This window comes from Panthera leo, chromosome D4 (assembly GCF_018350215.1).
Source record: "Panthera leo isolate Ple1 chromosome D4, P.leo_Ple1_pat1.1, whole genome shotgun sequence".
Lineage (NCBI taxonomy): Eukaryota > Metazoa > Chordata > Mammalia > Carnivora > Felidae > Panthera > Panthera leo.
The window spans coordinates 55,148,098-55,168,571 of record NC_056691.1 but is presented as its reverse complement, the minus strand read 5'-3'; the positions used below and the strand labels follow the sequence as shown (position 1 = coordinate 55,168,571).

Genomic DNA, 20,474 nt, shown 5'->3' with positions numbered 1-20,474 from the left:
GCTCTAACTCACGAACTGTGAGGTCATGACCTGAGCTGAGGTTGGCTGTCAACCAACTGAGCCACCCAGGCTCCCCAACCTTAGCAGTTTTAAGGAGCACTCACTAGGTATTTTGTGGAAGGCCTTTCAATTTGGGTTTGTCTAATGTTTTTCTCATGGTGAGATTGGATTTATAGTGTCAAAACTCAAACTCTGCACACTGAGAAAATAAACCAGAAAGATGAGTTTATTGCAAGGCTTTCTACCTACAAGCTGGGGAACTCAGGGCAACTGGAGGAATGAGTTTCAAGTTGCCACAGTCTAAGTGATTTTTTGTGGGGTAAATGTGGAAGTTGTTTGGTTTTTTCAGATGATTGGTTTCTTAGCAGTCTTTTCTTATTTGGGTCAGGGTAGCTGAGTCAGGGGAATGAGGAAGTCCAGAGATGGCATGAACAAACTTGGCATTTGGGGATTGGCTGGTGTGCTTTCTGATTTCTGAGGAGAACTGGAAATTCCTGTAAGATTGGGTTAAGTTTCCTTTATATGCCCGCATTAACCATCTCCATTTTGCCCCTGACATAAGTGACTCCATTTTAGTTTGGTTCTACAACAACTTTGGGAGAGTAACACCACAGAGTTAAAGTGCTTAGTTTGATCGTATCATATCAAAGCCTATACTATGAACATGATCTATCACTATCAATGTTTGCCTGATCCCACCTGGTGAGGTAGCACTTGGTAGGTTTTTCCATTATAAACTTATTCCTTGCCTCAGTCCTCTCCCCCTTTCCATAATGTACCCTTTAGAAGGAAGTCTTATTTATCTTGATGCCATTGGTGTAAAAACATGGTCTGGCATAAAGTAGGCATTCAGTAAGTGTTTGTTGAACTGAACTGGGTCTCTATTATTTTGTGAGTCTCACAAAAGTCCTGCCAGATAGTGTTCTCTATTTTATCAATAGGAAAGTAAAAATTTGAAAATTTGAGTAACTTACCCAAAGTCAGACAGTAAGTGGTCAAGTTTGGAATTTGAACTCAGTCTCTCTAAATGCAAAGCCTGTGTTCTTTCCCCATACCGCTCTGGCTTCATAGAGGGTTGTGTTTACGTTGGCCATTTTCCCTAAGTACTTGTAATACAAAAGTGTCCATAGATTATGCGGTGAGTTCTTTGGTTACATGGAAACTTAATTCTTCAATAATTCATCTTTTCAATTTAAAGTTTTACTTCAAACCTCTCCGCCTCAAATTTGGCAGACTTCTGTGCCATGTATTGCTTGATCTAATTCCAATGGAAAATCTTCTTTTTAATTCCCTGCAAAGTTGTGGAGAGTGGGTTGTATCAGGGCCTTAATGGGAAAATGGGTACCAGTTAGGATACTATTACAATAGTATAAGACTGGCTACATAATTTGTGAGGCTCAGTGCAAAATGAAAATGCAGGGCCCTTCCTTATTAAAAAAATTATTAATAAATTCAAGACAGTGACAGCAGAGCATTAAATCAAACATGGGGCCCTTCTAAGTGTGAGACCCTGTGTGACTCCATAGGACACACACCCATGAACCTAGCCCTGTAGTAGTAGAACTAGTAGGTAAAGAGAGTCAGTATGAAAGAAGTGGAAGTGAGAATGGAGAAGAGAGGGTGGTAACACAAGATATTACAGAGATAAACTTACAGGACTGGGTTGATGATCAGATATGATAGATGAGTGGGCAGATAAAATATGGAATGTAAGGTTTCTGATGGTGATGCCTTTTACTGACACTGGAAATCAGAGGACCTGGTTAGCTCTGAGGGGAAAGTGGTAAGTGCATTGTTTTTTTTAAAAAAATGTTTATTTATTTATTTATTTGGAGAGTGAGAGAGGCAGAAAGAGGGAGAGAGAATCCCAAGCAGACTGTGCTGTCGGTGTAGGGCCCAACTTGGGGCTCGATCCCACAAACCATGAGATCATGACCTAAGCTGAAATCAAGAGTAGCATGCTTAACCAACTGAGCCAACCAGGTGCCCCGTAAGTTCAGTTTTAAACACATTAGTATCCACAAGTAGTCAGGAACACTTGGATCTACAAATATACAGAGAAAAAGAGCTGGAGAATTAGAGTGTTCCAATCTGATAGTACTGAAGACTTTAACCGTTTAAAGAAAGTATTCATGTATTTTCTGTATAATTGAGAAATAATATTTGTATTGATGAAAAACAAGTTACAAAGTATTACTGTGTTTATAAGAGACATATATTCAATCTGAAAGTAAAAGTTTGCAAAAGTTTGTAGTAAAAGAAAGGCATTTATGGTAGAAATAGATTTGTAGCCACATATTTTCTGTTGCCAATACCATAGTACATTATTCAAAATAGGCTCATAGTTTACTGTCTTTTGATTTTTTGTTGAGCTCCCACAATCTATCTGTTGCTCTATAGAATGTATAATTTTAAAAGCTTAAATTAAAAAAAATTTAAATTAAGGCTTACATTAAATTTTTATTTTTACATATCTCTGTTTTTGATAACCGACATGTAATCATTTTTATATTTTCGTAGTATATTTTATAACTCTCTTTTCTTTCTATTACTTGTGTACATTTTCTGGGGGAGGTTACAGGGCAGTAGGGACAGTCTGAAGTTGGAAGTCAGGTTTAAGTTCTGGCTTTGCATCTTATTGGCTATGTGATCTCAGGAAAATTACTAAACTTATCTGAACATAGTTTCCTTATTGGCAAAATGGAGATGAAATTTACTTTGCTGGAGATATAACTATAAGTGAAAGATCTTTGTAAGCTTTAAATTTCGTAAATCCATACCCTTTAGCTTTGTACCCAGGGCACTTCTTGAAATCAGGCTCCACCTCCTTCCCAGATTCATCTCCAGTAACCTACCTTTCCCAAAGTGGCTTCCTCATCATCCCCTGAACATGCCTTAACACTTTTCTGCTTTCTTAATTTTTCTCTAATTCATTTATTTCATCAACATTTACTGAGCACCTTACCTCCCTCAAGGCTTTGTTTAAATGTCACCTCAGTGAGACCTACAATGTCTACCCTAATCAAAGTTGTGATCTCCTATTCCTCCTCAGCTCTCCAAATCCTCCTTAGCCTGCTCTACTTTTTTTTTTTTCCATTGCACTCATGACATAGCACATTATTTACCTGTTGTCTCTTCTCTCTATACCCCTTTCCCAATAGAACTAAAATTTCACTTGGGCAGGCATCTTTGTTTTGTTTTATGATGCATCCCAGGCATCTAGAACATTGCCTGGTACAGAGTAGGTACTCAATAAATGTTCATTGAATGAATAAATGAATATGAATTGTGCCAGACTTTAAGCTAGGTGCTGAGTATCTATAGTCGTGCAGAAGCAGAGTTGGTTCCTGCCCTCGTGAAGTGTCTAGCTTAGCACAAGAGTGGCTTTCCTGTGGGCCTGGGCTGCCCTCTTCCAGGAAACGTCAGCATGACTAATTGCTGGGTTCAGAGTAGCCTTTCCTCTTAGCAGTGAGCAGTTTTCTGATAGTTTTAAGTTTTTTTTTTTTATTCTAATAGAAAGGAAGCAGGGCAAAAAGAATAATGCATTCTCTTAGTCTCTCTAAGTTAAAAGTCAACAATTTTTCCCAATGCAAAGACAGAATAGTATCCCCTTTAAAGTGCCAGGCCTGGTTGATAACTGAAAGGCATCATGAAGTATAGCTGGCTTTCTTTTTCTTTTTCTTTTTCTTTTTCTAATGTGAAGGAAGATGGTTGCAATTTTTCATACTGTTGGAGAATGAGAGGATGTAAACATGTTTTTTGCTGTCTTTTTGTAAATTGTAGAAAACATGAGATCCTGACATTTCTTTTTTGAGGTCCTCTCTATGCAGTTGGTCAATATGAATTTTTATATTGCTAGACCTCTTTTTTAAGAAAAGAAAAAAAAAAAGGAGCTCAAATTGCATGTATTTAAAGATAATCTGCTGATCCAGCACACTTAAAACAATGTGTCAGCAACTATTCTTTTTCTCACCTGTTCTCACACAGGCAGCCACACAATCCAGGGAAAGTCCAAGGCTGGGGTCTACCTGCAAGATGGAATGAAGAATTAAGGAAGAATACTGCTGTACAGGTATGCAACTGAACTAAATGATTAAAAATTTTTTTTTAAACATTTATTTGTTTTTGAGAGAGCATGAGCAGGAGAGGAGCAGAGAGAGAGGGAGACACAGAATCTGAAGCAGGTTCCAGGCTCTGAGCTGTCAGCACAGAGCCTGATGTGGGGCTTGAACCCATGAACTGTGAGATCATGACCTGAGCCAAAGTCAGACACTCAACTCACTGAGCCACCCAGGTGCCCCTAAATGATTCTTAATATCCTATCCTTTCCAAACTGAGACTCTTGATCTACATAATTCGAATTCCTAAATTTTGTTTGTCCTCCTTTATTTGAATAATCTAGTTGATAACATTTTGTATATATATATGTGTGTATGTACATATATATGTATATATATACACACACACACACACACACACATATATATATATATATATATATATATATATCTTGTAGGTAAATATTTTAATTCTTCATCTCACTTTGCTATCAAGCATTTTCCAATTTAATTTTGATGTTCCATCTGAATTTCCTTGTCTGCACATAAATTCTGATGTAGATATGAATTGTTTGTCCTCATGATCTTTTTGTCAGAAGAAAATTTGGTGAGAGGAAACTTGTGGAAGTAGCCTCAATTTGTTGTAAACAATTTCTGTGGTGTCCCATGAACCTCTGAAATGACATAAAAATCTAGTCTGCAAGATTTTTTTTTCAGTATTTTGCACTTGGCAGCAACTTAATTTTGTTTAACACTTGTCACATTGTGAATAAACTCTATAACATCTTTGACAGAACAAACAAAAGACTCAACTCAAGTAATGATCCTTATGCAAAGTCTTCTGTAATGCTCTTGACAGATTTATAAGCCCTCTTGTGTTGCCACATCATGCTGTGGACATACCTCTAACATAGTATAAATGTAAATGTGTATAGTATATTATAAACATTGATGGTGATGTCTACTTCCAGAAGAGTTCATAGCCATTTCTAGGGATACAAGAAGAAGCCAAAAAACCAAACAAACAAAAAATCACACACACACACACACACACGCCCCCACACACCAAGATGCCATAAATTAAAAGTGCAAAGAATGAAGAAATAAAAACACGGGTAGAGGCAAAACAGAGTCAGGGACAAAGCTAAAAATGGGAGTAGGAATGACCTTCACATTTGCTACAGCTGGCACATGAATTTATCTCTAAACTCTCAAGCCTCATGGGTCCCACAGTTCATGATGTCCATTGATAATGAACAAACCCATTACTCTGGAGAAGTAACACTTTTCCTTGAACTGAGATCAGGTTGGACTGTCTCCCAGGGATGCTCATAAAGAGAACATTGTGTTATATCAGGAGCAGTGTCCTTGACAGCATCCCTGACAGGGTGGCCAATTCACAAGGATGCCTATTACAGCCGTATGGCAACACACCAAAAAGAGATTCAATGGGTTAAATTGAGGTGGAGGGCTATCTCAGTGATCATGGCTCCGCAACATTTTTATGTCCTGCACCTACCCCAGTTTCTGGCATATAGCAGGTGTCAAAAAGTATTTGTTGAGTGAATGTCAAATGGAGAAGGCCCAGGTTGAAGACTCTCTCTAGAAAGGCCCCTCTAATTTCTAAGACCTAACATCCTGCTCCCCAACTCTGCACCCCTTTTGTAGCTATCTAGCAATACAGTTATGAAAGAATCCTTCTACTCTTGGGTTAAACTGCCATTTCAGTATTTTCATGTTAAATTTCTTATGTTTTCCCCAAATATAGGAGTGAAGCCAGAGGCATCTGTGTATATGTATGCCTGCTGGTGGTGCTAGTGGTGGTGTTGGGTTTAGAAAGTACTGTACACATCAAGCTTGGAACTCAGTTTGCAGGTGACCTTGCGAGTGCTACTGGCTTAAATCCAGACTCCCAAGTCCAGGCTTTCCTTTAGAGTAGAGGTAGGGCCTGCGATGATGCCAGGGTGCACCTTTGTCATTGGTTTCTGTGCTGAGCACCAGGAGGACCCAGTTGCAGGTTCAGTAGGGCATGAAAAGAGACCCAGTGCTGGGACACCTGGGTGGCTCAGTAGGTAGAGCATCCGACTCTTGATCTCATCAAGAGTTCAAGCCCTACTCTGGGTGTGGAGCTTACTTAAAAAAAAAAAAGAGTGCTGAACAAGCAGACACTGTTTCAGGGCTCTTCACAGCCCTGTAGGGAGAATGGGGTTGAGCTGAGTTCACAGGTTATTTTATTTTATTATTAATTTTTTAAATGTTTCTTTTTGAGAGAGCGAGAGGCAGGCCAGGGGAGGAGCATAGAGAGAGGGAGAGAGAGGATCTGAAGCAGACCCTTTGCTGATGCTGACAGCAGAGAGCCCAATGCAGGGCTTGAACTCACAAACTGTGAGATCATGACCTGAGCTTAAGTAGGATGCTTAACTGACTGAGCCACCCAGGCACTCCAGGTCATTTTAGCTGGCAGAATTGGAGGCTTGGGGGTAGGGCCTGGCATAAGGGTCTTCCTGGAGGATGTCACCATCTCTCATTCCTAATGTCATTGACATTGTGAAGTGTTTCAGGGAAGAACTGAGTCTCTATGTGTAGGTTTTTGTCTACAGACTCACTACAGTGATATCTTCATCACAATGACGCTCTTATCTTCTAGTGTGTAACCTTACCTTATTCTTGCTTTTACAGCAATGGCACTGCCAGACTTAGGACAAGAAACTGGGGGAGGTGATGTAGTGGCTAAGAATATGGATTCCGGAAACTGACTCCCTGGGTTAGAACCCTGGCCCTGCAACAAGCAAGTTATTTATCCTTTCTGTGCCTCAGTTTCCTCATCTGTAAAAGGGGATGATAAGAGTACCTAGTTCATAGGGTTATTGTGAAGACTAAATAGATAATGAGGTAGTATAAAATGCTTAGAACAGTGTTTACAGGTAGTGAACAAATGTTTGGCTAATAATAATAATGGTCAAAGAATTACTATTTTATTTAAACATAGGAACTAATATAGGTAAGTGAGTCAACGTGATATTGATTTACTAAATTATTCATTAAGTGCCTACTATGTGCTAGGGTCTTTTCTAGGTCAAGGAGTCAATGTTCACCATGGCACACAAATCCCTTCCCTAGTGGAGGTTACAGATGAATGGGGGCACAGACATTAAGCTAACAGCTACGCAAGTATATAAGGCAGTTCTCTTATTAAGGAAGTTGAACCTTGACCTGAAATTCATACATTTCAGTCTTAAGAATTCCAGCATACAGTAGAAACGGTGCCCTTTTGTTTTTATTTTTTTAAGAAAAGGGTGTTCTGGTTATCTAATACCATGGGACAAGCTGCCCTCAAAATGTAACAACAGTCATTTATTTTCTCAAAATTCTGTAATCAGAGCAAGGCTTAGCAGGGATAGCTCATCTTTGTTCTGTGTGGTGACTGCTGGGAAGGGTTAACTAGGGCTGGAGGGGCCTTCCACGCTGGATTATTCACAGGCTGTCTGTTAGCCAGGAGCTCAGCTGGGATTGTTGGCTAGGACCCCAGTTTTCCTTCACATGATCTCTTCGCATGCTAAGTTGAGCTTTTCACAGCATGGCAGCTAGGTTCTGAAGAGGAGTACCCCAAGAGGATAGGCCATAATGTGCAAGCACTTATCAAGGTTTGGACTTGTTAACGTCCCACTGGCTACAGCCAGTCCTTTGGCCAAGTACAGAGTCAGTGTGGGGAGGGACTGTATAAGGGAAAAAATTCTGCAAGATGAGAATCAATGGGGTCTAATAAAGTAATAGATTACCACAGACAGGGTAAATCTACATTTTCCAAAAAATGTTTTTGTTCTTTTTTCTCTTCAATCAGTTTGCCATATTCGCTATCTCTAAGACATCAGGAAGAAGTCACATAGGTGGGAGGTGAGGTCTCTTCTGTATCAAAAGCCATCTGGAGAGTGGTTAAAAACTTTTGTTACAAATGATATAATTTAGAGTTATGTTATTCTATGTGTATAGAAAGAAAGATTAAATTTCATTAAACTATGTTGTTTTGACATGCAGAGATGGAGCTTTGCTGGTGAAAAGAATGACAAGGTAGGAGTGTCCTGGGGTTGTCTGAATAGTGTAAAAGCGTAGACATACAAATCTGTTGCCAAGAGGAGCCAAACCATGGTCAGCAAAATGCCACTGGGCATCCAATCTGAAGTATAAGAGCAGCTAGATCAGTGTCTGAAGGATTGGAAGGAAGGAAGGATACCAACAGGCTCAGGAGAGTAGAATAGCTCAGAGGTAAGTCTGTGAATGGTGGGTATATGCTGGCCCTGTGCTCACCAGACTGAAAGTCCCTTAAAGGGAGGAGCTGTGTCTCACTTGACTTCTCCATCTTCAACACTTAGCTCCCTGCCTAATACAGAGAAGGCACTCTAAGTGGCGAATGCAGGCAGACATTAGGGGTTGAAGAAACTACAGAGTTGCAAACCATTCTCTCATTTTAAGATCCTCGTGCCATGAAAAAATTAGAATAATCCTTTAAAAATATGTCACTGTGGGGTGGTTGGTGGTGGTGGAGCTCAAAAAAAAGGTCACTCCTCTGATTAAAATCCTTTGATGATTTGCTATCTCATCTAGATATCCACATGGCTTCTTTTAGGTCTGTACTCAAAAAAGCCCTTTCATAATACACAGAATATCCTCATAATTTTCTGTCCTGCTTTTTCTTTATAGCATTTATCCCCACATGACATGTATATTTCTTTGTTTATGGTCTGTCCATCTCCAATAGATTGTAAGCTCTTTGAAGGCAGGAACGTTTTGTTCATGGTGGTAGCCATATATCTAAAACAATGCCTGACAAGTAGAAGGTGCTCAGAAATACTTGTTGAATGAGTAAACAAGTGTACCAGCCAATGGAGAACTAGAACTCTCTGATTTCATCCGGCTAGAGGTAAGACACTGGAGAATGTGGGATGCAGGTGTCCATGTGGGTTCCTACAGTCACGTCCCTTTACTAGTGGGAAGAGCTGATCTTGACAATTCTAAGATCTTAGGCCCTTCTGTTCTGGGAGTTATTGTTAACCATCTGTAATTATGAGGTTGAGGGTCTGGATAGTAGAGGACTCATGGTTTGGGAATTGTACCAATGGCAGCCCCATCATCTTTAAGTTAGCTAGAGTAGTTTTCAAGAACCTTGACTGTATGGGTTCAAGAAACTGAAAGAAAGGCCCTGTGTTTGGGTATGAGGACAGGCAAGGGGAGAGTGGTAGATGGGTTTTGGCCTTCTGTAAAAGTAAGAATGAACAATGAGTTTAGTCTTAATTGGATGGGCAGCGGAGGGCCACAGAAAGGATTTAAGTAGGGGAGTGACATGGTCAGATTGTGTTTTGAAATGTTTTCTATAGCTGCAGTGTGAATGGATTAGAGGGAGCAAGGGTGAGTTAGGGAGAAAAGAACATTCCAGAAAATAGCATCAACATCAAGGAATACATTTGGGCATTGCAGTTGGGCCAGAGCTTAGCTCATCTCATATAACCACCACTAGATTCTGTAATTGGTATTTTACTGTGCATGCTCTATCTCATTTCTCTTCATCTCTCTCTATTCATCTGCTTTTTAAATACAATTCAATAAATTGAAGATATCAGTATATTTTGCTTTTCAACACTTCAGCTTGCATATCATTAACTAGAGTTAGATATTTGTTTAAGGTTTTTTAAGGTAAAGTTTACATAGAAAGAAATGCACAAGTCTTAACTGTATCGTTTTGATGAGTTTCAACAAATGTACATATGGGTTAAGCCAAACCCTTATCAAGATACAGAATATCACCATCACCAAGAAAGTTCTCTCAAGTGCCTTTTTCAGTCAATCCCCGTCCCTACTTTTAGAGAGGCAATAGCTGTTCTGATTTTTTTTCTACTATAATTTTAGATTAGTTTTCCCTGTTCTAGATCCTAATATAAATGGCATCAGTATGAATGCTTTTAAGTAGGGTTCTTTTTTTTTAAATGATTATTTATTATTAAATTTTTTTTTTAATTTATTTATTTTTGAGAGACAGAGACAGAACATAAGAAGGGGCAGAGACGGGAGGGAGACACAGAATCTGCAACAGGCTCTAAACTCTGAGCTGTCAGCACAGAGCCTGACTCAGGGCTCAAACTAATGAGCAGTAAGATCATGACCTGAGCCGAAGTCAGACGCTTAACCAAGTGAGCCACCCAGGCACCCCTATTTACTTTTGAGAGAGAGAGAAAGCATAGTGGAGGAGGGTTAGAAACAGAAGAAGACACAGAATCTGAAGCAGGCTCCAGGCTCTGAGCTGTCAGTGCAAAGCCTGATGTGGGGCTTGAACCCATGAACCCTGAGATCATGACCTGAGCTGAAGTTGGACGCTTAACTGACTGAGTCACCAGGGGTCCCTTGAGTAGGGTTCTTTTAATCATCATGGTATAATATGTATTATTTCCCTTTATAACACTTAAATCACCTTGTGACATACGTTTGTGTGTTATTGTCAGCTCTTTCTCCACTAGACTGGAGGGGGGACTTTATTTTGTCCATTTCTGTATTCCTCATGCCTGAAACTGTGCTTGTAGCAGATACTCAATAAATATTTGTTTATTTAGGTGGGAAAAAAAGGAGAGACAGCTTATATATCTCAGAGTATTGGGGAGAAAGGGGTTGAACGGTAAGAAGTTCAGTATTACTGGTACAAGGCTGGCAATGAAGAAATGGTGGGAGGTAAGGCAGGATAAGTTAGAAAAACTTCTTGTGACTTTCTTCTTAGTATGCTTGTAAGAAATTTAAGGAGAGACCAGCACAACATCTGTGATTTATACAAATAAGAATTGCTGAATTGAAATAAAAGTTCCAACATGAACCATCAATGGTATGAATGTCACTACTTGGGATTATGGTGACTATTTCCTGAACTCTCGGAAATTTAGAACCTTGGGGGAGTTAAGCTATGAAATCAACCCATAGTAGGAAGTTAACCTAGTCCCAAAAGCAGGAGTTGAAAACAATAAGGCATAAATTGTAGGTGGAAGATCTTAAAATAAATTGTAGGGTATAAGTGTGCCTGGGTGGCTCAGTCAGTTGAGCATCCAACTTTAGCTCAGGTCATGATCTCACAGCTCGTGAGTTCAAGCTCTGTGTCAGGCTCTGTGCTGACAGCTCAGAGCCTGGAGCCCGCTTCAGATTCTGTGTCTCCCTTTCTCTCTCTGCCCCTAACCCACTCGCATCCTGTCTCTGTCTCTCTCAAAAATAAACATTAAAAAAAATTTAAATTGTAGGGTATAGTTTATGGATACATTAGCACATTTACACTGCAATGTATGGGACAGAACCTCTCTACTAGTGTGTCAATTATAGGTGTGACTACAAAGAATTTGAAAAAATTATCATTAAAAATTTTAATCAGAAAATATGTATTTTATTTCATCATGAAACCCAATGTCAAAAAAAATGCTATTTTCAGAAACATGCTAAAGTTTCTTATGAAAAATTTAAAAATATTTTATTTGAGGGGCGCCTGGATGGCTCAGTCGGGTAAGTGTCCAACTTCAGCTCAGGTCATGATCTCGCAGTTCGTGAGTTCAAGCCTTGTATCGGGCTCCATGCTGACAGCTCAGAGCCTGGAGCCTGCTTCGGGTTCTGTGTCTCCCTCTCTCTCTGCCCCTCCCCCGCTCATGCTCTGTCTCTGTCTCTCTCTCTCAAAAATAAATAACATTTTTGGGGCTCCTGGGTGGCTCAGTCAGTTAAGTGTCTGACTTCAACTCAGGTCATGATCTCATGGTTCGTGGGTGTGAGCCCTGTGTTGGGCTCTGTGCTGACAGCTCAGAGCCTGGAGCCTGCTTTGGATTCTGTGTCTCCCCGCCCCCCCTTCCCCTCCCCTCCGCCACTAGAGCTCTGTCTCTCTCTCTCTCTCTCTCAAAAATAAACATTAAAAAAAACATTAAAAATATTTTATTTGAATATTTAGCCAAAATAAATACTACTTTTCCAAGTACTCCATTTTTAATTTTTCTTATCATAGTTAATTATAAATAAAATGTAGTCATTTATTTTTACCTAGTTTCTCATAAGTTTACCCTAGTGTATTCTGTGAATGTGACTTAATCTTTGTGCTGTGATATTAAAAAGTTGGGAACCGGGGCACTTGGGTGGCTCAGTCGGTTAAGCGGCCGACTTCGGCTCAGGTTATGATCTCGTAGTCCGTGGGTTCGAGCCCCGTGTCGGTCTCTGTGCTGACAGCTCAGAGCCTGGAGCCTGTTTCGGATTCTGTATCTCCCTCTCTCTGACCCTCCCCCTTTCATGCTCTGTCTCTCTCTGTCTCAAAACTAAATAAACGTTAAAAAAAAAAAAAAAGTTGGGAATCAGTGAGAATTACTAGCTTATCTAAAAAAGGAAATAAGGGGTGCCTGGGTGGCTCAGTTGGTTAAGCATCTGACTTTGGGTCAGGTCATGATCTCATGGTTCATGGGTTCTGTGCTGTTAGCTCAGAGCCTAAAGCCTGCTTCAGGTTCTGTGTCTCTCTCTCTAACCCTCCCCCACTCACGCTCTTGTTTCTTTCTCAAAAATAAATAATAAACATTAAACATTTTTTTTTAAATAAAAAGGGAAATAAAATGTTATCTTAGAAAATAGGAGGAGTTTGTTAGGTTGGATTCCCCGAGAAACAGGCATTAAGGCAAGGATTTGAGTATGTCATTTAGGATTTGATCCCAAGAAGTACCAGTAGGGGAGTGGAGAAGCAAGGCTGGGGTGGGAAGTAAGCCAGTGTGCAGGCTGCGCCTCAGGGCATCTGGGGTTTAGTCTTGCTGGAGAGCCTCTGGGAGACAGTGCTGTACATACTTCAAAGTTGTTTCATCCTGAGGTGAGGAAACAAGTTTACCCACCCACTTCCTTACATTATTCACAAGTGCTCGCAGGGGCATAGATCCCCTCATTTCTGGCCTATCTGCAGTTAGGAAAGGCTCCTGGGGCTAGAGGAATCCTGCAGGCAGAGTTGTGGATGCTTGCAGTGAGAAGTTTTTGGATATATGAAACATGCAGCTAAGTTTCTGTAGCTCACTAGGTTTTGTTCCTATCCCCCACTAAGTGTCTTCTTATTTGGCATCTGACCTAGGCCTGCCCCCAGAGAAGAAAATGTCTTGTCCAGATGATGCTGCCTCCAAAATATCTCTTGAATCAGTATACCTTTTTCCTCATGTCCAGGCTGTGAACATCCTTTGCACTACATCACTATATTCCTAACTGCTGTCAGCCTTTCTGTTCTTGCCCTACCCCCACCCCATCCATTCTTCCTCACAGCAGCCACAACATCCAATAAAACAAAAATCAAATAATATTATTCCCCAGGCCAACTCTTCAGGGGTTTTTCATTGAATATAGGACGAATCCACATACAGTTCCTAAATGGTTTACTATCTGACCCTGGCTCAGATCTCACCATTTCCTTTCACTGTCTACTCTTCAGCTCCACTGGACTTCTGTCATGTCTGAAAGAATGTGCTTAAGGACTGCTATAGGGCTTTTGTATATTGCTCTTGTTTTCAGTCTAGATCATAGACTTGGAATATTCTTCTATCAGGTCTTCACTTGTCTGTTTTCTTTTCATCTTTCTGAGCTTGGTTTATTTTCCTTTCCTCAGATTGGTCTTTTCTGACACCCCTCCCAATCTCCTCCTACACTACCCCCCCCCCAAAAAAAAACCCTAAAAACAGAATGAAGTTTCCTAGCTATATCCTCTCCCAGGATTCTGTACTTTTCCTTCTGAGCAGATCTCTGGAGCAGACCACTGCAATCTCCCCAGGTTGGTCCTCTGGCTCCAACTGCCTTTCCGTGAGACTAGGATTCTCAAAGAAAGAAGGGCCCTCAGGGACCAGACAGGTTATATAAATGTGTGGGTGGAGACAGTGGCAAACTGGGGAGCACATGGTGGTCACTAACAGTTCTGGCTACTTTTTACTGTAATTTGCTGGATTAAAACATTTTTTTTTCCCCAAAAGACCAAGAATCCTGATTTTCATGCAAGATCTTTCAATTTCTAACTGTTGGAATTAAAAAATAATTAAAACCCCTGAGCAGAATAGCCAAAATGATCTTGAAGAAGAACAAAGTTGGAAGTCTCACACTCCTGATTTCAGAAGTTATTATGAAGCCACAGTAATCAAAACAGGTGGTACTGGTATAAAGACAGACATATAGCATAATGGAATAGCACAGAGAAGCCAGAAGTAAACTCTTACATATATGGTCAAATGATTTTCAGTAAAGGTTTCAAGACCGTGCAATGGGGAAAAGACAGTTTTTTCAACAGATGGTGTTAGGAAAACTGGTTATCCACATGCAAAAGGATGAAGTTGGAGCCTTACCTTACACCATGTAAAAAGTGATCTCAAAATGGATCAAAGATCCAAATATACGACCTAAAACTATAAAACAGGGGAAAATCTTTGAATGATTCTGGATATGATACCAAAAGCACAGGCAGCAAAAGTAAAAATAGATAACTTGGACAACATCAAAATACAATATTTCCGTGCATCAAAGGACATAATCAATGGAGTGAAAAGGCAGTCATGAAATGGGGAAAATATCTGCAAATAATATATCTGACAATGGATTAATATCTAGACTATAAAAAGAACTCCTACCATGCAACAACAACAAAATAACTTGATTTAAAAATGGGGGCCCAAAAAAGAAGAAAAAAATGGGCAAATTGACTTGAATAGACATTTCTCCAAAGAAGATACATAAATGACCAACAAACCAAAAAGGTGCTCAACGTTATTAATCATTAGAGAAATACAAATCAAAGCCACAATGAGATAGCCCCTCCCACCCATTAGGATGACTGCTATTAAAAAAACAAAACAAACCAGAAAATAACAAGTGTTGTAAAGGATGTAGAGAATTTGGAACCCTGTGTCCAATGTAAAATGATGCAACTGTTGTGGAAAACAGTATTTTGTTCCTCAAATCAAAAACAGAATTATCTTACAACACAGCAATCCCACTTTAGGGTGTATATCCAAAAGAAATGAAGGGAGGATCTTGGGGAAATATTTATACAATCATGTTTATAGCAACATTATTCATAATGGCCATAAGATGGGAACAATCCAAACACCCAATGATAGACAAATAGATTGTAAACAAAGTGTGGTGTATACATGTAACAGAGTGTTATTTAGCCTTAAAATGGAAATTTTGACACATTACAAGTAATGAAATTTGAGGACATTATGCTAAGTGAAATAAGTCTGTCACAGAAAGACAAATACCGCATGATTTCACTTATGTGCAGTATCTAGAATGGTCACACTCATGGAAACCAAAAGTAAATTGGTGGTTGGCAAGGACTGGAAGAGGGGAAATAGTTGTTTAACATGTAGTTTTGGTTTTGCAAGATTAAAAAGTTCTGGAGATACATTTAGTACAATGTGAATATAGTTAACACTACTGAGCTGTATACTTAAAAATGGCTTAGATGGTAAGTTTTATGTGATGTGTATTTTGCCACAATTAAGAATTTTTTTTTTTTTGAATTTGAAAAAGAAAAAAAAAAAAAAAAGCAAAGCCCTAAGCAGGCTCACAAAATTTATCATGATGTGCACTTTGAAGTGTTTGCCTTCTGACAGTGAATCTCTAACTTGATCATGCATCAGGGTAACCTGGTGGGCTTGTTAAAACAGATTGCTGGGCCACACCCCTAAAGTTTCTGAATCAGTAAGCCTGGGGTGAAAGCCTGAGAATTTGCATTTCTAACAAGTTCCCTGGTGTTGTGAGGCTACTGCTACTGATCCAAGGATTACACTTTGATGACCACTACATTAGATAGATAGTGCCACAGACTACAACTCTGTTAATTTCTATGTATCAGTTTGTGATACATCTTTGGTTCTGGGGTCTGTGAAAGTTGTGTTTGCCATGTCCTTGTGCCATGTGACCCTGCTTCTCTGGCCAGTAATATGCTATAGATGAAGGGCTAGACCTAATATACTGGGCATGGAAACTGCCCAGTTTTGCACAATATATGGTATATAATCCAATTAGAATAATCCAATCCCATTTTGAATGCAAGACACACTAAGGCAGGTCAGGTAGAAGCTGAAGCTAAGAGAAGCTTAATTCTGAGGGAACTGGTCGGGTGACAAGAGCCACCTCATTTTACCTGGAGCAGTGTGAATCACATTCCACCACCATGGGGGCTGTGTGGCCAAGATGCTTCTTGTGCTCGCCCACTTCCTGGTGTGACCTTAATATAAACCTGCATCTTCTCTGCTAAAAAAGAGGAAGTCTCTTTTCTGTGTTTCCTGGAAGACTCTCCCATCCTGTTTTGATAGTTTTGGTATCTTTATCATACTATTGACTCTGCTTTTCTATGGAAGGAAACAATCTTGATCAAGAAATGTGACTCCTTAAGCCTCGGTTTTTATTGAGGTTGAGAAAAATTATAAACTATGCCTTCACTCATAAGATAGGAATTTTTCCATCTGCCAAAATGACTTCGAATAATTGCAATACATGACTCTTAGGGAACATCCTGGAATTGCTATCAAAATCAGTAAACCCATCTCATCCCAGCATCCTGCTTCTTGTCTCCTCTCTAATTGGCTGTCAGCTAGTTCATTTAGTGAAGCCAGCGTTAAAACAATCAGGTTTCCGCACCGCTAGTTCCTCCAGCCCTTTCTCTCCAGAAAAGGGAGAAAGCCGGTTGCAGTTTTGAAAGGGGGCAGAAAAACAATGTCACAGCAGGTACTGTCTACAGCAGGAAAGATGGCCTTAAGGGTAGTGAGCTTCTGCTAACGAAGGGAGTGTCAAGATACTGCATCAGCTGGCTAGAAACGGCCACAGAGGGAATAGTTGCTTAAAGTCTCCCCGGACTCAGAGACTGAGAGATGGTGACAGGGAAGAGATTCCCGGATGGAGAGAGGCTGGCGGTGGTCGTCCGCAGAGGGATTATTGCTAGGAACCGCACTATGGCCTCAGTCCCAGAGGGGCCGATCGGAGCGGACGCTTCCGGATCTGCGTTTTGGGCAAGACCCTTTCAGCCAATCTTTGTACAGGCACTGGTGACGTCACTCGTTGCTCTTAGGCTTGTCTCGTGACGTCAGCCCACGGCGCCGGAAGTGGCGCGTCCCGGAAGAGAAACGTGAGGTTGTCTGTGTCCGCTGTTTCGAGGTAAGGCGGTCGTCGGCCTACCTCCTCTACTGACCCGGTTGAAATTCGTGGGTGTGGGCCCTGGGTCGGGGCCATTACTACCCTTGAATGATGTTCTTTGAATAACGCTTTTATGGCTTCTTTCCCGGCAGGCTTTGCTACATCCTCGGGCTCTAGGCTTCTCACTTTGCTCAAACTCCCTTGGGCCGTTTTTCGGCGACCCCGTCGTTGGTCGTCGCCCCACCAACCTGTACCCCGGACACCTGTACTGGCTTGGTCACTACACAAGCAGAGAAAAGATTAGAGAGTGGGTACTGTCTAGCCCAAGGAGGCGGCTCGGCTTGTTAGGAAGGACATGGTTTTCTCCAGAAACTCTCCGTGAAAGGAACTTGAGGGGCCTTCACAGCGTCCTCAACAGGTCCAATAGGAGGGACAGTGGTAGTGGTTCAACAAAGCAGGGGTATAATTTCTACATGGAATCAATGTGGTCCAGGTTTAGAGCCTTTAGAGAATCTAACTTACATTGGGAATCGTTAGAATACTTGAGACAGGACTGTACTTTACGGAGAGACAATACGGATTTGTGCCCTTCCACCTTAGTTGCACAGTCACTGCTGTCGGCCGATCTTTGTATACGTCCTTAGCCTCTGCTTTTATCCTGTCTTCAGTGTTCACCAGTGACAGGAGTGTTGAATACTTTTGACCAGACACTGAGCTTTACGTACTTCCTCGTTCAGTCTTCATGCTACCTCTCTGTTGTACAGCAAGTCTTAATGTTTTACAGCTGGAGAAATAAAGGCTTAGGTTAAATAATTGGCGTCAAGTCACACAGTGACTAGATGCTGCAACTCAGGCAGTTGCACATAAGAGGCTGGATGTTCTCCACTATGTTATATTGATTTTTTTTTAACTGTTCATTAAGCTCCCGAACACCTCACTCTGTTGTCTGCTATTTTATGGAGAAAATTGAGGTCATCGGATATGCTTTCCCTCAAATTTCTGCCCCTGCTTTCCCTTCTTGAAAAGTCATCTCATTTAACACCCATTCTTACCTTTCTTTTACTCTCAGAGGATAAGCTGTCTCTTCTGATCAAAGTGAATCCCATTATCTTTGCTTCTCACCTTTCGTTTATGTTTTCATCTATGAGACCTTGTTTTTATTTGTCTTTTCTGCCCCTGACTATGTCCTAGTCATATGTGAACATAGGTTTCTGAGATCCCTGGTCACCTGGCTTCTACCCTCCAAAACTAGAAAGAAGGAAAAGTTCTTAGTGATCCGTCTTCCTTTAGCTCTCATCCAGTAAGTCTATTCCCCTTCTTTTTTAAAGAGTGTTCTAAATTCTGCCTCCATTTTCTTACCTTTCACTCCTTTCTCCAGTCTAGCTTTCAGACCTATCATTCTCCTGAAATTTTAACCTTAAGGTCACAGTGATTATCAAATCAGATAGATATTTTTCAGTCACTACTGGATCCCTTTGTTGCCTTTTTTTTTTTTTTTTAATGTGTTTTAGTTTTGAGAGAGACAGAGCATGAGCGGAGGAGGGGCAGGGAGAGAGAGGGAGACACAGAATCCGAAGCAAGCTCCAGGCTTTGAGCTGTCCAGCACAGAACTGGACGCAGGGCTCGAACTCACTGTGAGATTATGACCTGACTTATTCAACAGATATTTATTATGATGCAGAGATGAGGAAGACAAAGTGCCATTAGGAGCTTTCATTCTAGCTATTTCTCCATATGCTTCTCTCACCAGCCATTTCTCCTGTGGGCTAGTCTTTTTACTTCCCTAAAATTTTAGGTGCTTCCAAGGCTTGTGACTTTGGCCCACTTCTCTTTTCATTCTGTACACACTGTTTGAGTGAGCACATCAACTAGGTTGGTTTTAACTGCCTTCTACATGCTCCCAAATCAAAGTTGTCAGCTTAAACCTCTTTTCTAACCTTCCTTCTCACTTCTTACCACACTGCTCACTTCTCACCGCACTGCTGGACAGCTCTGCCTACCAGTTCCACAGACAGTTCAAATTCACAGGCCTGAAACTGAACTCAGTGTCTTCCCTGAACTTGCTCTTATCACATCCATCCCTAAGTCCTGAGGATTTTATTCCCTAAGTATTTCTCAAATCTGTGCTCTCTTCTTCATCCCTATTATTGTACTACTTTAGGTACCATTATCTTTCACCTGAAATATGATGGCCTTCTGACGGATTTCCCCACCTCCAGTCCTTGAAAACAAATCTGTGACAAAGCCCTGCTTCATAATCTTTAAAGATCTGTCTGTTCATTCATTTGATCTTTTTTCTCATTCATTTAGCAAATATTTATTGTTTACTGAATTGCAAAATCCAGTGGAAGTTCTAAAGTTTGAACTCACCAGTCACCCAGGGCTCTGCTTATTCTGGACCTGCCTGTGTCTCTAGCCTCTTTTCTGCTTCATGCTTTAGATTGCAGCAACACTGAACTCCTTTTCATGTGCACTATGCTGTTTCTTAATGCATTACCTTTGCTGTTCCCTTTGACTTGAATCTTCTCCATTTCTCTATCCACTTCCTTCTCCCCTAATTAGAATGACCCTTTCACCAGTTAACTTAGTTTATATATAGGACTCATTTTAGGTCTGCCTCCTATAGGAAATCTTCCTTGACATCTCCTTTCTCCAAGTCTGTATTGGGTATTCCAGCCTTTTGCTGCCATAATACTCTGCACAGACCAATCATTATACTTACTACAATTGTTGTAAGTGTTTCTGTGTTTCTCTCCCTCACAAGACTCTGAGTCTTTTGAAGACAGGAATGATATACCTGCATCATATGAGTGAGACACATTATTTCTTTATTCACAGTACTAGAATACCACAAGGCACATAGTAGGCATGCAGTAATTTTGATTGATCAAAAGAGTGAAGACAAAAGGTATATGGTGTAGTGATTAAGAAACCATTCTTTTTTAAAAATTTTTTTAAATGTTTATTTGTTTTTGAGAGAGAGAGAGAGACATAGTGTGAGCAAGGGAGGGGCAGAGAGAGAGGGAGACACAGAACCCGAAGCAGGCTCCAGGCGCTGAGCTGTCAGCACAGAGCCTGAAGTGAACTATGAGATCATGACCTGAGCTGAAGTCGGACATTTAACTGAGCCACCCAGGCGCCTCTGCCCCCTCCCTGCTTTTTAAGTCTATTTATTTATTTTGAGAGAGAGAGTGCACAAGAGCAGGAGCAGAGGAAGGGGAGGAGGGGAGAGAGAGAGAGAGAGAGAGTGAGAGGGAGAGAGAGAGAGAA

At 40.7% G+C, this 20,474-nt stretch overlaps 1 protein-coding gene across 5 annotated transcripts in view; it reads left to right on the top strand.

The window, feature by feature from the left end:
- Nucleotides 1–20,474, top strand: part of APTX (aprataxin) — a 75,323-nt gene that overhangs the window by 8,196 nt on the left and 46,653 nt on the right. The window contains exon 2 of one of the 5 annotated variants that reach the window (XM_042914143.1): nucleotides 3,988–4,072. The gene's annotated coding sequence lies outside the window, so the exon portion shown is untranslated. The other 4 variants (XM_042914147.1, XM_042914142.1, XM_042914144.1 and 1 more) reach the window with 4 other exon arrangements.